At 35.5% G+C, this 21,107-nt stretch overlaps 1 protein-coding gene across 1 annotated transcript in view; it reads right to left on the bottom strand.

The window, feature by feature from the left end:
- LOC115127591 (CUB and sushi domain-containing protein 2-like) overlaps positions 1-21,107 on the bottom strand; it is a 967,797-nt gene that overhangs the window by 358,560 nt on the left and 588,130 nt on the right.

The raw sequence follows: 21,107 nt of genomic DNA, 5'->3' as shown, positions 1-21,107 counted from the left end.
GATCTGACGGCTGTGTTTCATACTCTATAACCTGGCATACTGTTTCATACTCTATTCTATAACCTGGCATACTGTTTCATACTCTACACTATAACCTGGCATACTGTTTCATACTCTATTACCTGGCATACTGTTTCATACTCTATAACCTGGCATACTGTTTCATACTCTATAACCTGGCATACTGTTTCATACTCTATAACCTGGCATACTGTTTCATACTCTACACTATAACCAGGCATACTGTTTCATACTCTATTACCTGGCATACTGTTTCATACTCTATAACCTGGCATACTGTTTCATACTCTATAACCTGGCATACTGTTTCATACTCTATTCTATAACCTGGCATACTGTTTCATACTCTACACTATAACCTGGCATACTGTTTCATACTGTATTACCTGGCATACTGTTTCATACTCTATAACCTGGCATACTGTTTCATACTCTATAACCTGGCATACTGTTTCATACTCTATAACCTGGCATACTGTTTCATACTCTACACTATAACCAGGCATACTGTTTCATACTCTATTACCTGGCATACTGTTTCATACTCTATAACATGGCATACTGTTTCATACTCTACACTATAACCTGGCATACTGTTTCATTCTCTACTCTATAACCTGGCATACTGTTTCATACTCTATAACCTGGCATACTGTTTCATACTCTACACTATAACCAGGCATACTGTTTCATACTCTATTACCTGGCATACTGTTTCATACTCTATAACCTGGCATACTGTTTCATACTCTATAACCTGGAATACTGTTTCATACTCTATAACCTGGCATACTGTTTCATACTCTACACTATAACCTGGCATACTGTTTCATACTCTACTCTATAACCTGGCATACTGTTTCATACTCTATAACCTGGCATACTGTTTCATACTCTATAACCTGGCATACTGTTTCATACACTACACTATAACCAGGCATACTGTTTCATACTCTATAACCTGGCATACTGTTTCATACACTACACTATAACCAGGCATACTGTTTCATACACTACTCTATAACCTGGCATACTGTTTCATACTCTACACTATAACCTGGCATACTGTTTCATACTCTATAACCTGGCATACTGTTTCATACTCTATAACCTGGCATACTGTTTCATACTCTATAACCTGGCATATTGTTTCATACTCTATAACCTGGCATACTGTTTCATACTCTATAACCTGGCATACTGTTTCATACTCTACACTATAACCTGGCATACTGTTTCATACTCTACACTATAACCTGGCATACTGTTTCATACTCTATAACCTGGCATACTGTTTCATACTCTATAACCTGGCATACTGTTTCATACTCTACTCTATAACCTGGCATACTGTTTCATACTCTACTCTATTACCTGGCATACTGTTTCATACTCTACACTATAACCTGGCATACTGTTTCATACTCTATAACCTGGCATACTGTTTCATACTCTATAACCTGGCATACTGTTTCATACTCTATAACCTGGCATACTGTTTCATACTCTATAACCTGGCATACTGTTTCATACTCTACACTATAACCTGGCATACTGTTTCATACTCTATAACCTGGCATACTGTTTCATACTCTATAACCTGGCATACTGTTTCATACTCTATAACCTGGCATACTGTTTCATACTCTATAACCTGGCATACTGTTTCATACTCTACTCTATAACCTGGCATACTGTTTCATACTCTACTCTATTACCTGGCATACTGTTTCATACTCTACTCTATTACCTGGCATACTGTTTCATACTCTACACTATAACCTGGCATACTGTTTCATACTCTACACTATAACCTGGCATACTGTTTCATACTCTATAACCTGGCATACTGTTTCATACTCTATAACCTGGCATACTGTTTCATACACTACACTATAACCTGGCATACTGTTTCATACTCTACTCTATTACCTGGCATACTGTTTCATACTCTACTCTATAACCTGGCATACTGTTTCATACTCTATAACCTGGCATACTGTTTCATACTCTATAACCTGGCATACTGTTTCATACTCTACTCTATAACCTGGCATACTGTTTCATACTCTATAACCTGGCATACTGTTTCATACTCTACACTATAACCAGGCATACTGTTTCATACTCTACTCTATTACCTGGCATACTGTTTCATACTCTACACTATAACCTGGCATACTGTTTCATACTCTATAACCTGGCATACTGTTTCATACTCTCCACTATAACCTGGCATACTGTTTCATACTCTATAACCTGGCATACTGTTTCATACTCTATAACCTGGCATACTGTTTCATACTCTATAACCTGGCATACTGTTTCATACTCTATAACCTGGCATACTGTTTCATACTCTACTCTATAACCTGGCATACTGTTTCATACTCTATAACCTGGCATACTGTTTCATACTCTACTCTATTACCTGGCATACTGTTTCATACTCTACTCTATTACCTGGCATACTGTCTCATACACTACTCTATAACCTGGCATACTGTTTCATACTCTATAACCTGGCATACTGTTTCATACTCTATTACCTGACATACTGTTTCATACTCTACACTATAACCAGGCATACTGTTTCATACTCTACACTATAACCTGGCATACTGTTTCATACTCTACACTATAACCTGGCATACTGTTTCATACTCTACTCTATAACCAGGCATACTGTTTCATACTCTATAACCTGGCATACTGTTTCATACTCTATAACCTGGCATACTGTTTCATACTCTACTCTATAACCTGGCATACTGTTTCATACTTCCACTATAACCTGGCATACTGTTTCATACTCTACTCTATAACCTGGCATACTGTTTCATACTCTACTATAACCAGGCATACTGTTTCATACGCTATAACCTGGCATACTGTTTCATACTCTATAACCTGGCATACTGTTTCATACTCTACTCTATAACCTGGCATACTGTTTCATACTCTATAACCTGGCATACTGTTTCATACTCTACTCTATTACCTGGCATACTGTTTCATACTCTACTCTATAACCTGGCATACTGTTTCATACTCTATAACCTGGCATACTGTTTCATACTCTACTCTATTACATGGCATACTGTTTCATACTCTACTCTATAACCTGGCATACTGTTTCATACTCTACTCTATAACCTGGCATACTGTTTCATACTCTATAACCAGGCATACTGTTTCATACACTATAACCTGGCATACTGTTTCATACTCTACTCTATAACCTGGCATACTGTTTCATACTCTACTCTATTACCTGGCATACTGTTTCATACTCTACTCTATTACCTGGCATACTGTTTCATACACTACTCTATAACCTGGCATACTGTTTCATACTCTATAACCTGGCATACTGTTTCATACTCTACTCTATAACCTGGCATACTGTTTCATACTCTACACTATAACCTGGCATACTGTTTCATACTCTACTCTATTACCTGGCATACTGTTTCATACTCTATAACCTGGCATACTGTTTCATACTCTACTCTATAACCTGGCATACTGTTTCATACTCTATAACCTGGCATACTGTTTCATACACTATAACCTGGCATACTGTTTCATACTCTACTCTATAACCAGGCATACTGTTTCATACTCTACTCTATAACCTGGCATACTGTTTCATACTCTATAACCTGGCATACTGTTTCATACTCTACACTATAACCTGGCATACTGTTTCATACACTACTCTATAACCTGGCATGCTGTTTCATACTCTATAACCAGGCATACTGTTTCATACTCTACACTATAACCTGGCATACTGTTTCATACTCTATAACCTGGCATACTGTTTCATACTCTATAACCTGGCATACTGTTTCATACTCTATAACCTGGCATACTGTTTCATACTCTATAACCTGGCATACTGTTTCATACTCTACTCTATAACCTGGCATACTGTTTCATACTCTACTCTATTACCTGGCATACTGTTTCATACTCTACTCTATTACCTGGCATACTGTTTCATACTCTACACTATAACCTGGCATACTGTTTCATACTCTACACTATAACCTGGCATACTGTTTCATACTCTATAACCTGGCATACTGTTTCATACTCTATAACCTGGCATACTGTTTCATACACTACACTATAACCTGGCATACTGTTTCATACTCTACTCTATTACCTGGCATACTGTTTCATACTCTACTCTATAACCTGGCATACTGTTTCATACTCTATAACCTGGCATACTGTTTCATACTCTATAACCTGGCATACTGTTTCATACTCTACTCTATAACCTGGCATACTGTTTCATACTCTATAACCTGGCATACTGTTTCATACTCTACACTATAACCAGGCATACTGTTTCATACTCTACTCTATTACCTGGCATACTGTTTCATACTCTACACTATAACCTGGCATACTGTTTCATACTCTATAACCTGGCATACTGTTTCATACTCTCCACTATAACCTGGCATACTGTTTCATACTCTATAACCTGGCATACTGTTTCATACTCTATAACCTGGCATACTGTTTCATACTCTATAACCTGGCATACTGTTTCATACTCTATAACCTGGCATACTGTTTCATACTCTACTCTATAACCTGGCATACTGTTTCATACTCTATAACCTGGCATACTGTTTCATACTCTACTCTATTACCTGGCATACTGTTTCATACTCTACTCTATTACCTGGCATACTGTCTCATACACTACTCTATAACCTGGCATACTGTTTCATACTCTATAACCTGGCATACTGTTTCATACTCTATTACCTGACATACTGTTTCATACTCTACACTATAACCAGGCATACTGTTTCATACTCTACACTATAACCTGGCATACTGTTTCATACTCTACACTATAACCTGGCATACTGTTTCATACTCTACTCTATAACCAGGCATACTGTTTCATACTCTATAACCTGGCATACTGTTTCATACTCTATAACCTGGCATACTGTTTCATACTCTACTCTATAACCTGGCATACTGTTTCATACTCTCCACTATAACCTGGCATACTGTTTCATACTCTACTCTATAACCTGGCATACTGTTTCATACTCTACTCTATAACCAGGCATACTGTTTCATACGCTATAACCTGGCATACTGTTTCATACTCTATAACCTGGCATACTGTTTCATACTCTACTCTATAACCTGGCATACTGTTTCATACTCTATAACCTGGCATACTGTTTCATACTCTACTCTATTACCTGGCATACTGTTTCATACTCTACTCTATAACCTGGCATACTGTTTCATACTCTATAACCTGGCATACTGTTTCATACTCTACTCTATTACATGGCATACTGTTTCATACTCTACTCTATAACCTGGCATACTGTTTCATACTCTACTCTATAACCTGGCATACTGTTTCATACTCTATAACCAGGCATACTGTTTCATACACTATAACCTGGCATACTGTTTCATACTCTACTCTATAACCTGGCATACTGTTTCATACTCTACTCTATTACCTGGCATACTGTTTCATACTCTACTCTATTACCTGGCATACTGTTTCATACACTACTCTATAACCTGGCATACTGTTTCATACTCTATAACCTGGCATACTGTTTCATACTCTACTCTATAACCTGGCATACTGTTTCATACTCTACACTATAACCTGGCATACTGTTTCATACTCTACTCTATTACCTGGCATACTGTTTCATACTCTATAACCTGGCATACTGTTTCATACTCTACTCTATAACCTGGCATACTGTTTCATACTCTCCACTATAACCTGGCATACTGTTTCATACTCTCCACTATAACCTGGCATACTGTTTCATACTCTATAACCTGGCATACTGTTTCATACTCTATAACCTGGCATACTGTTTCATACTCTATAACCTGGCATACTGTTTCATACTCTATAACCTGGCATACTGTTTCATACTCTACTCTATAACCTGGCATACTGTTTCATACTCTATAACCTGGCATACTGTTTCATACTCTACTCTATTACCTGGCATACTGTTTCATACTCTACTCTATTACCTGGCATACTGTCTCATACACTACTCTATAACCTGGCATACTGTTTCATACTCTATAACCTGGCATACTGTTTCATACTCTATTACCTGACATACTGTTTCATACTCTACACTATAACCAGGCATACTGTTTCATACTCTACACTATAACCTGGCATACTGTTTCATACTCTACACTATAACCTGGCATACTGTTTCATACTCTATAACTACTCTATAACCAGGCATACTGTTTCATACTCTATAACCTGGCATACTGTTTCATACTCTATAACCTGGCATACTGTTTCATACTCTACTCTATAACCTGGCATACTGTTTCATACTCTCCACTATAACCTGGCATACTGTTTCATACTCTACTCTATAACCTGGCATACTGTTTCATACTCTACTCTATAACCAGGCATACTGTTTCATACTCTATAACCTGGCATACTGTTTCATACTCTATAACCTGGCATACTGTTTCATACTCTACTCTATAACCTGGCATACTGTTTCATACTCTATAACCTGGCATACTGTTTCATACTCTACTCTATTACCTGGCATACTGTTTCATACTCTACTCTATAACCTGGCATACTGTTTCATACTCTATAACCTGGCATACTGTTTCATACTCTACTCTATTACATGGCATACTGTTTCATACTCTACTCTATAACCTGGCATACTGTTTCATACTCTACTCTATAACCTGGCATACTGTTTCATACTCTATAACCAGGCATACTGTTTCATACACTATAACCTGGCATACTGTTTCATACTCTACTCTATAACCTGGCATACTGTTTCATACTCTACTCTATTACCTGGCATACTGTTTCATACTCTACTCTATTACCTGGCATACTGTTTCATACACTACTCTATAACCTGGCATACTGTTTCATACTCTATAACCTGGCATACTGTTTCATACTCTACTCTATAACCTGGCATACTGTTTCATACTCTACACTATAACCTGGCATACTGTTTCATACTCTACTCTATTACCTGGCATACTGTTTCATACTCTATAACCTGGCATACTGTTTCATACTCTACTCTATAACCTGGCATACTGTTTCATACTCTATAACCTGGCATACTGTTTCATACACTATAACCTGGCATACTGTTTCATACTCTACTCTATAACCAGGCATACTGTTTCATACTCTACTCTATAACCTGGCATACTGTTTCATACTCTATAACCTGGCATACTGTTTCATACTCTACACTATAACCTGGCATACTGTTTCATACACTACTCTATAACCTGGCATGCTGTTTCATACTCTATAACCAGGCATACTGTTTCATACTCTACACTATAACCTGGCATACTGTTTCATACTCTACACTATTACCTGGCATACTGTTTCATACTCTATAACCTGGCATACTGTTTCATACTCTACACTATAACCTGGCATACTGTTTCATACTCTACTCTATAACCAGGCATACTGTTTCATACTCTATAACCTGGCATACTGTTTCATACTCTACACTATAACCTGGCATACTGTTTCATACTCTATAACCTGGCATACTGTTTCATACTCTATAACCTGGCATACTGTTTCATACACTACACTATAACCTGGCATACTGTTTCATACTCTACTCTATTACCTGGCATACTGTTTCATACTCTACTCTATAACCTGGCATACTGTTTCATACTCTATAACCTGGCATACTGTTTCATACTCTATAACCTGGCATACTGTTTCATACTCTACTCTATAACCTGGCATACTGTTTCATACTCTATAACCTGGCATACTGTTTCATACTCTACACTATAACCAGGCATACTGTTTCATACTCTACTCTATTACCTGGCATACTGTTTCATACTCTACACTATAACCTGGCATACTGTTTCATACTCTATAACCTGGCATACTGTTTCATACTCTCTCTATAACCTGGCATACTGTTTCATACTCTATAACCTGGCATACTGTTTCATACTCTATAACCTGGCATACTGTTTCATACTCTATAAACCTGGCATACTGTTTCATACTCTATAACCTGGCATACTGTTTCATACTCTACTCTATAACCTGGCATACTGTTTCATACTCTATAACCTGGCATACTGTTTCATACTCTACTCTATTACCTGGCATACTGTTTCATACTCTACTCTATTACCTGGCATACTGTCTCATACACTACTCTATAACCTGGCATACTGTTTCATACTCTATTACCTGACATACTGTTTCATACTCTACACTATAACCAGGCATACTGTTTCATACTCTACACTATAACCTGGCATACTGTTTCATACTCTACACTATAACCTGGCATACTGTTTCATACTCTACTCTATAACCAGGCATACTGTTTCATACTCTATAACCTGGCATACTGTTTCATACTCTATAACCTGGCATACTGTTTCATACTCTACTCTATAACCTGGCATACTGTTTCATACTCTCCACTATAACCTGGCATACTGTTTCATACTCTACTCTATAACCTGGCATACTGTTTCATACTCTACTCTATAACCAGGCATACTGTTTCATACTCTATAACCTGGCATACTGTTTCATACTCTACTCTATAACCTGGCATACTGTTTCATACTCTATAACCTGGCATACTGTTTCATACTCTACTCTATTACCTGGCATACTGTTTCATACTCTACTCTATAACCTGGCATACTGTTTCATACTCTATAACCTGGCATACTGTTTCATACTCTACTCTATTACCTGGCATACTGTTTCATACTCTACTCTATAACCTGGCATACTGTTTCATACTCTACTCTATAACCTGGCATACTGTTTCATACTCTATAACCAGGCATACTGTTTCATACACTATAACCTGGCATACTGTTTCATACTCTACTCTATAACCTGGCATACTGTTTCATACTCTACTCTATTACCTGGCATACTGTTTCATACTCTACTCTATTACCTGGCATACTGTTTCATACACTACTCTATAACCTGGCATACTGTTTCATACTCTATAACCTGGCATACTGTTTCATACTCTACTCTATAACCTGGCATACTGTTTCATACTCTACACTATAACCTGGCATACTGTTTCATACTCTACTCTATTACCTGGCATACTGTTTCATACTCTATAACCTGGCATACTGTTTCATACTCTACTCTATAACCTGGCATACTGTTTCATACTCTATAACCTGGCATACTGTTTCATACACTATAACCTGGCATACTGTTTCATACTCTACTCTATAACCAGGCATACTGTTTCATACTCTACTCTATAACCTGGCATACTGTTTCATACTCTATAACCTGGCATACTGTTTCATACTCTACACTATAACCTGGCATACTGTTTCATACACTACTCTATAACCTGGCATGCTGTTTCATACTCTATAACCAGGCATACTGTTTCATACTCTACACTATAACCTGGCATACTGTTTCATACTCTACACTATTACCTGGCATACTGTTTCATACTCTATAACCTGGCATACTGTTTCATACTCTACACTATAACCTGGCATACTGTTTCATACTCTACTCTATAACCAGGCATACTGTTTCATACTCTATAACCTGGCATACTGTTTCATACTCTATAACCTGGCATACTGTTTCATACTCTACTCTATAACCTGGCATACTGTTTCATACTCTCCACTATAACCTGGCATACTGTTTCATACTCTACTCTATAACCTGGCATACTGTTTCATACTCTACTCTATAACCAGGCATACTGTTTCATACTCTATAACCTGGCATACTGTTTCATACTCTATAACCTGGCATACTGTTTCATACTCTACTCTATAACCTGGCATACTGTTTCATACTCTATAACCTGGCATACTGTTTCATACTCTACTCTATTACCTGGCATACTGTTTCATACTCTACTCTATTACCTGGCATACTGTCTCATACACTACTCTATAACCTGGCATACTGTTTCATACTCTATAACCTGGCATACTGTTTCATACTCTATTACCTGACATACTGTTTCATACTCTATTACCTGACATACTGTTTCATACTCTACACTATAACCAGGCATACTGTTTCATACTCTACACTATAACCTGGCATACTGTTTCATACTCTACACTATAACCTGGCATACTGTTTCATACTCTACTCTATAACCAGGCATACTGTTTCATACTCTATAACCTGGCATACTGTTTCATACTCTATAACCTGGCATACTGTTTCATACTCTACTCTATAACCTGGCATACTGTTTCATACTCTCCACTATAACCTGGCATACTGTTTCATACTCTACTCTATAACCTGGCATACTGTTTCATACTCTACTCTATAACCAGGCATACTGTTTCATACTCTATAACCTGGCATACTGTTTCATACTCTATAACCTGGCATACTGTTTCATACTCTACTCTATAACCTGGCATACTGTTTCATACTCTATAACCTGGCATACTGTTTCATACTCTACTCTATTACCTGGCATACTGTTTCATACTCTACTCTATTACCTGGCATACTGTCTCATACACTACTCTATAACCTGGCATACTGTTTCATACTCTATAACCTGGCATACTGTTTCATACTCTACTCTATAACCTGGCATACTGTTTCATACTCTATAACCTGGCATACTGTTTCATACTCTACTCTATTACCTGGCATACTGTTTCATACTCTACTCTATAACCTGGCATACTGTTTCATACTCTACTCTATAACCTGGCATACTGTTTCATACTCTATAACCAGGCATACTGTTTCATACACTATAACCTGGCATACTGTTTCATACTCTACTCTATAACCTGGCATACTGTTTCATACTCTACTCTATTACCTGGCATACTGTTTCATACTCTACTCTATTACCTGGCATACTGTTTCATACACTACTCTATAACCTGGCATACTGTTTCATACTCTATAACCTGGCATACTGTTTCATACTCTACTCTATAACCTGGCATACTGTTTCATACTCTACACTATAACCTGGCATACTGTTTCATACTCTACTCTATTACCTGGCATACTGTTTCATACTCTATAACCTGGCATACTGTTTCATACTCTACTCTATAACCTGGCATACAGTTTCATACTCTATAACCTGGCATACTGTTTCATACACTATAACCTGGCATACTGTTTCATACTCTACTCTATAACCAGGCATACTGTTTCATACTCTACTCTATAACCTGGCATACTGTTTCATACTCTATAACCTGGCATACTGTTTCATACTCTACACTATAACCTGGCATACTGTTTCATACACTACTCTATAACCTGGCATACTGTTTCATACTCTACTCTATAACCTGGCATACTGTTTCATACTCTACTCTATAACCTGGCATACTGTCTCATACACTACTCTATAACCTGGCATACTGTTTCATACTCTATAACCTGGCATACTGTTTCATACTCTATTACCTGACATACTGTTTCATACTCTATTACCTGACATACTGTTTCATACTCTACACTATAACCAGGCATACTGTTTCATACTCTACACTATAACCTGGCATACTGTTTCATACTCTACACTATAACCTGGCATACTGTTTCATACTCTACTCTATAACCAGGCATACTGTTTCATACTCTATAACCTGGCATACTGTTTCATACTCTATAACCTGGCATACTGTTTCATACTCTACTCTATAACCTGGCATACTGTTTCATACTCTCCACTATAACCTGGCATACTGTTTCATACTCTACTCTATAACCTGGCATACTGTTTCATACTCTACTCTATAACCAGGCATACTGTTTCATACTCTATAACCTGGCATACTGTTTCATACTCTATAACCTGGCATACTGTTTCATACTCTACTCTATAACCTGGCATACTGTTTCATACTCTATAACCTGGCATACTGTTTCATACTCTACTCTATTACCTGGCATACTGTTTCATACTCTACTCTATTACCTGGCATACTGTCTCATACACTACTCTATAACCTGGCATACTGTTTCATACTCTATAACCTGGCATACTGTTTCATACTCTACTCTATAACCTGGCATACTGTTTCATACTCTATAACCTGGCATACTGTTTCATACTCTACTCTATTACCTGGCATACTGTTTCATACTCTACTCTATAACCTGGCATACTGTTTCATACTCTACTCTATAACCTGGCATACTGTTTCATACTCTATAACCAGGCATACTGTTTCATACACTATAACCTGGCATACTGTTTCATACTCTACTCTATAACCTGGCATACTGTTTCATACTCTACTCTATTACCTGGCATACTGTTTCATACTCTACTCTATTACCTGGCATACTGTTTCATACACTACTCTATAACCTGGCATACTGTTTCATACTCTATAACCTGGCATACTGTTTCATACTCTACTCTATAACCTGGCATACTGTTTCATACTCTACACTATAACCTGGCATACTGTTTCATACTCTACTCTATTACCTGGCATACTGTTTCATACTCTATAACCTGGCATACTGTTTCATACTCTACTCTATAACCTGGCATACTGTTTCATACTCTATAACCTGGCATACTGTTTCATACACTATAACCTGGCATACTGTTTCATACTCTACTCTATAACCAGGCATACTGTTTCATACTCTACTCTATAACCTGGCATACTGTTTCATACTCTATAACCTGGCATACTGTTTCATACTCTACACTATAACCTGGCATACTGTTTCATACACTACTCTATAACCTGGCATACTGTTTCATACTCTACTCTATAACCTGGCATACTGTTTCATACTCTACTCTATAACCAGGCATACTGTTTCATACTCTATAACCTGGCATACTGTTTCATACTCTATAACCTGGCATACTGTTTCATACTCTACTCTATAACCTGGCATACTGTTTCATACTCTATAACCTGGCATACTGTTTCATACTCTACTCTATTACCTGGCATACTGTTTCATACTCTACTCTATTACCTGGCATACTGTCTCATACACTACTCTATAACCTGGCATACTGTTTCATACTCTATTACCTGACATACTGTTTCATACTCTACACTATAACCAGGCATACTGTTTCATACTCTACACTATAACCTGGCATACTGTTTCATACTCTACACTATAACCTGGCATACTGTTTCATACTCTACTCTATAACCAGGCATACTGTTTCATACTCTATAACCTGGCATACTGTTTCATACTCTATAACCTGGCATACTGTTTCATACTCTACACTATAACCAGGCATACTGTTTCATACTCTACACTATAACCTGGCATACTGTTTCATACTCTACACTATAACCTGGCATACTGTTTCATACTCTACTCTATAACCAGGCATACTGTTTCATACTCTATAACCTGGCATACTGTTTCATACTCTATAACCTGGCATACTGTTTCATACTCTACTCTATAACCTGGCATACTGTTTCATACTCTCCACTATAACCTGGCATACTGTTTCATACTCTACTCTATAACCTGGCATACTGTTTCATACTCTACTCTATAACCAGGCATACTGCTTCATACTCTATAACCTGGCATACTGTTTCATACTCTATAACCTGGCATACTGTTTCATACTCTACTCTATAACCTGGCATACTGTTTCATACTCTATAACCTGGCATACTGTTTCATACTCTACTCTATTACCTGGCATACTGTTTCATACTCTACTCTATAACCTGGCATACTGTTTCATACTCTATAACCTGGCATACTGTTTCATACTCTATAACCTGGCATACTGTTTCATACTCTACTCTATAACCTGGCATACTGTTTCATACTCTATAACCTGGCATACTGTTTCATACTCTACTCTATAACCTGGCATACTGTTTCATACTCTATAACCAGGCATACTGTTTCATACACTATAACCTGGCATACTGTTTCATACTCTACTCTATAACCTGGCATACTGTTTCATACTCTACTCTATTACCTGGCATACTGTTTCATACTCTACTCTATTACCTGGCATACTGTTTCATACACTACTCTATAACCTGGCATACTGTTTCATACTCTATAACCTGGCATACTGTTTCATACTCTACTCTATAACCTGGCATACTGTTTCATACTCTATAACCTGGCATACTGTTTCATACTCTACTCTATTACCTGGCATACTGTTTCATACTCTACTCTATAACCTGGCATACTGTTTCATACTCTATAACCTGGCATACTGTTTCATACTCTATAACCTGGCATACTGTTTCATACTCTACTCTATAACCTGGCATACTGTTTCATACTCTATAACCTGGCATACTGTTTCATACTCTACTCTATAACCTGGCATACTGTTTCATACTCTATAACCAGGCATACTGTTTCATACACTATAACCTGGCATACTGTTTCATACTCTACTCTATAACCTGGCATACTGTTTCATACTCTACTCTATTACCTGGCATACTGTTTCATACTCTACTCTATTACCTGGCATACTGTTTCATACACTACTCTATAACCTGGCATACTGTTTCATACTCTATAACCTGGCATACTGTTTCATACTCTACTCTATAACCTGGCATACTGTTTCATACTCTACACTATAACCTGGCATACTGTTTCATACTCTACTCTATTACCTGGCATACTGTTTCATACTCTATAACCTGGCATACTGTTTCATACTCTACTCTATAACCTGGCATACTGTTTCATACTCTATAACCTGGCATACTGTTTCATACACTATAACCTGGCATACTGTTTCATACTCTACTCTATAACCAGGCATACTGTTTCATACTCTACTCTATAACCTGGCATACTGTTTCATACTCTATAACCTGGCATACTGTTTCATACTCTACACTATAACCTGGCATACTGTTTCATACACTACTCTATAACCTGGCATGCTGTTTCATACTCTATAACCAGGCATACTGTTTCATACTCTACACTATAACCTGGCATACTGTTTCATACTCTACTCTATAACCTGGCATACTGTTTCATACTCTACTCTATAACCTGGCATACTGTTTCATACTCTATAACCAGGCATACTGTTTCATACACTATAACCTGGCATACTGTTTCATACTCTACTCTATAACCTGGCATACTGTTTCATACTCTACTCTATTACCTGGCATACTGTTTCATACTCTACTCTATTACCTGGCATACTGTTTCATACACTACTCTATAACCTGGCATACTGTTTCATACTCTATAACCTGGCATACTGTTTCATACTCTACACTATAACCTGGCATACTGTTTCATACTCTACTCTATTACCTGGCATACTGTTTCATACTCTATAACCTGGCATACTGTTTCATACTCTACTCTATAACCTGGCATACTGTTTCATACTCTATAACCTGGCATACTGTTTCATACACTATAACCTGGCATACTGTTTCATACTCTACTCTATAACCAGGCATACTGTTTCATACTCTACTCTATAACCTGGCATACTGTTTCATACTCTATAACCTGGCATACTGTTTCATACTCTACACTATAACCTGGCATACTGTTTCATACACTACTCTATAACCTGGCATACTGTTTCATACTCTATAACCTGGCATACTGTTTCATACTCTGCACTATAACCTGGCATACTGTTTCATACACTACACTATAACCTGGCATACTGTATCACTAGTAGTAGACAGTACTCAATTGTAGTAGACAGTACTTTAATCTGGCATACTGTAATGAATCACTAGTAGTAGACGGTACCAAAACAGATGGTTCTATAATCTGGCATACTGTAATCAATCACTAGTAGTAGACGGTACCAAAACAGATGGTACTGGTTCTAATGTCAACTATTACACAGATTTGACAACATTGGTTTATCCATGTCTGGCTGTGAAGTCAACGTAGTGTAATCATAATAGGCCCATCGAATCTCATGTAGACTCTGATGAACGGCACAAACAATACATGAAGGCAAGGCCTCTTCTGTTCCCTCGTCTCTCTCCTTTTCAGTGGTCATTCAATCACCAGTCGATAAGAAGTTGTGCGAGAGCAAGGTGGCCTACAAACCTGACTCAGTTACACCAGCTCTGTCAGGAGGAACGGGACAAAATTCACCCAAATGCTTGTGATAGGCTGCCCGAAACGTTTGACCCAAGTTAAACAATTTAAAGGCAAAGGTAAAGTTTGATTTGATCAGAGTGCAGTTGTCCATCGACATAAATCTATATAACTATTACATAACTATTACATCAACATAACTATTACATAACTATTCCATCTACATACCTATTACATAACTATTACATAACTATTCCATCTACATACCTATTACATAACTATTACATCAACATAACTATTACATAACTATTCTATCTACATACCTATTACATCTACATAACTATTACATCTACATAACTATTACATCTACATAACTATTACATCTACATAACTATTACATCTACATAACTATTACATCTACATAACTATTACATCTCCATAACTATTACATCTACATAACTATTACATCTACATAACTATTACATCTACATAACTATTACATCTACATGACTATTACATCTACATAACATCTACATAACTATTACATCTACATAACTATTACATCTACATAACATCTACATAACTATTACATCTACATAACTATTACATAACTATTACATCTACATAACTATTACATCTACATAACTATTACTATTACAGTTACAGAAGTCATCAAAAGAGAGCGCCTGGGGAATAGGATAACTAGGCACTAAGGGCCTATTCACCTCTACATCGCCAGAGGAACATAGGAGGAGAAGAATAAGGGTTAATCTACATAACTAAACTATTAGCAATAACTAATTGGTCATCTACATAACTATGGAACAGAACTATTAGTAAAAGGAGGTTTCTGGGGGCTATAAAATTACATCAAGGTATAATGTACAGACAAAGGTATGGTAGGATGTGAATACAGTCTACAAACCTAGGTATTGATCTGAAGAACTATATTGTCATCTAGAAACATCATTGAAACCAGGAGATGTCATTGCATGTGTGGGTGGTGGAACTAACTAAGTTGGATAAGGTATAGTTACATCTACAGGACTAGAGGCTTACATCTACAATAAGCCAATAAACACTAACCAGAACAGCAATGGACAAGACATATTGACATTAAGGAGAGGCATCCTTAGTCGAGTGATCAAAAGGGTCCAGTGAGTGGAGAGGATTGGTTGGGGGTCACGGCGATTTAGACAGCTAGCCAGGCCATCGGTAGCAAGCTAGCATAGGATGGAGGTCTGTTGTTAGCCACTCTAACTGCGTTACATAACTATTACATCAGTAGATTAGTGGGGTTCCGTAACTGGTAGAGGGGATTAGTCCAAATCACACAACAACAAAAAAATAAAAACAATAGATATAGTTATAGAGGCCCAAGAAGAAACATAATAATAATAAAAATAAAGAAATTGTCCGATTGTCTATTCTGAGAGCAGCCGGTAAGACAGCTAACTATTAGCAGGCCGCAGATGGGCTATTACAGGTAACGTACATCTACACTAGGAGCATCCGGATCTCCTTCGGGTAGATAACGTAACTATTACAGTCCAGTTATGAAGGCTACATAACTATGGGGCATAACTATTACATCTAGTAAAACGGGTCCGGATAGGTGACTGCAGCCCAGGAGTGATTGATGGAACTCAGGAGTGATTGACGGAGCTGGCTAGCATAACTATTACATCAATTGATGTTTGCTAACGAATCGACAAACTATTAGTCACACGGATAGCAGCTAGCTAGCTGTGAGATCCGGTATGAATGTCCAGAGAGCAGTTGAAATCCAGTTGAAATCCAGGGACATGGAGAGAAAAATTGGTCTACGGTATGTTCCTACATCTATTACATCTAACTATTACTGCGCCTATTAAACTGGCGATAGATTTTACATCTAAAGGATAGCTGATGACCTACAAACCGTGGTTAGCTGAATACTAACAATTTGATTTGCAGTAAAGAAGCTAACTAGCTTCTGAACTAGCTTCTGATTAGCTTCTGGGCTAGCTTCTGGCTACTCTATTACTGGCTTACAGCTAACTATTACTTCTCTACAGATTTGAGGTAAATAATACTTATTTATAAATATAAATTGGTGAGACGGGTTGCAGGAGAGTGTTTTGAAGATGAGTTGATGGAAAATAAAATAAAATGTATGTGAAAAAACTTGTAAATATAACTATATATACAAGACACGACAAGACGAGGACAAAAGACGTCTGAACTGCTATGCCATCTCGGACCGAATATGGACATAACTATTACTTCTACATAACTATTACTTCTACATAACTATTACATCTACATAACTATTATATCTACATAACTATTACATCTACATAACTATTACATCTACATAACTATTACATAACTATTACATCTACATAACTATTACATCTACATAACTATTACATCTACATAACTATTACATCTACATAACTATTACATCTACATAACTATTACATCTACATAACTATTACATCTACATAACTATTACATCTACATAACTATTACATCTACATAACTATTACATCTACAGAACTATTACATCTACATAACTATTACATCTACATAACTATTACATCTACATAACTATTACATCTACATAACTATTACATCTACATAACTATTACATCTACATAACTATTACATAACTATTACATCTACATAACTATTACATAACTATTACATCTACATAACTATTACATCTACATAACTATTACATAACTATTACATCTACATAACATCTACATAACTATTACATCTACATAACATCTACATAACTATTACATCTACATAACTATTACATCTACATGACTATTACATCTACATAACTATTACATCTACATAACTATTACATCTACATAACTATTACATCTACATAACTATTACATCTACATAACTATTACATCTACATAACTATTACATCTACATAACTATTACATCTACATAACTATTACATCTACATAACTATTACATCTACATAACTATTACATAACTATTACATCTACATAACTATTACATCTACATAACTATTACATAACTATTACATAACTATTACATCTACATAACTATTACATCTACATAACTATTACATCTACATAACTATTACATAACTATTACATCTACATAACTATTACATCTACATAACTATTACATCTACATAACTATTACATAACTATTACATAACTATTACATAACTATTACATCTACATAACTATTACATCTACATAACTATTACATCTACATAACTATTACATCTACATAACTATTACATCTACATAACTATTACATAACTATTACATCTACATAACTATTACATCTACATAACTATTACATCTACATAACTATTACATCTACATAACTATTACATCTACATAACTATTACATCTACATAACTATTACATCTACATAACTATTACATCTACATAACTATTACATCTACATAACTATTACATCTACATAACTATTACATCTACATAACTATTACATCTACATAACTATTACATCTACATAACTATTACATCTACATGACTATTACATCTACATAACTATTACATAACTATTACATCTACATAACTATTACATCTACATAACTATTACATAACTATTACATCTACATAACTATTACATAACTATTACATCTACATAACTATTACATAACTATTACATCTACATAACTATTACATCTACATAACTATTACATCTACATAACATCTACATAACTATTACATCTACATAACTATTACATCTACATAACTATTACATCTACATAACTATTACATCTACATAACTATTACATCTACATAACTATTACATCTACATGACTATTACATCTACATAACTATTACATCTACATAACTATTACATCTACATAACTATTACATCTACATAACTATTACATCTACATAACTATTACATCTACATAACTATTACATCTACATAACTATTACATCTACATAACTATTACATCTACATAACTATTACATCTACATAACTATTACATAACTATTACATCTACATAACTATTACATAACTATTACATCTACATAACTATTACATCTACATAACTATTACATAACTATTACATCTACATAACTATTACATAACTATTACATAACTATTACATCTAATAACTATTACATCTACATAACTATTACATCTACATAACTATTACATCTACATAACTATACATAACTATTACATCTACATAACTATTACATAACTATTACATCTACATAACTATTACATCTACATAACTATTACATCTACATAACTATTACATCTACATAACTATTACATCTACATAACTATTACATCTACATAACTATTACATCTACATAACTATTACATCTACATAACTATTACATCTACATAACTATTACATAACTATTACATCTACATAACTATTACATCTACATAACTATTACATCTACATAACTATTACATCTACATAACTATTACATCTACATAACTATTACATAACTATTACATCTACATAACTATTACATCTACATAACTATTACATCTACATAACTATTACATCTACATAACTATTACATCTAACTATTACATCTACATAACTATTACATCTACATAACTATTACATCTACATAACTATTACATAACTATTACATCTACATAACTATTACATCTACATAACTATTACATCTACATAACTATTACATCTACATAACTATTACATCTACATAACTATTACATCTACATAACTATTACATCTACATAACTATTACATAACTATTACATCTACATAACATCTACATAACTATTACATCTACATAACTATTACATAACTATTACATCTACATAACATCTACATAACTATTACATCTACATAACTATTACATAACTATTACATCTACATAACTATTACATAACTATTACATCTCCATAACTATTACATCTACATAACTATTACATCTACATAACA

Source organism: Oncorhynchus nerka, linkage group LG4 (assembly GCF_034236695.1).
Source record: "Oncorhynchus nerka isolate Pitt River linkage group LG4, Oner_Uvic_2.0, whole genome shotgun sequence".
Lineage (NCBI taxonomy): Eukaryota > Metazoa > Chordata > Actinopteri > Salmoniformes > Salmonidae > Oncorhynchus > Oncorhynchus nerka.
The sequence above is the reverse complement of the archived record's forward strand: the minus strand, read 5'-3'. Positions and strand labels throughout refer to the sequence as shown.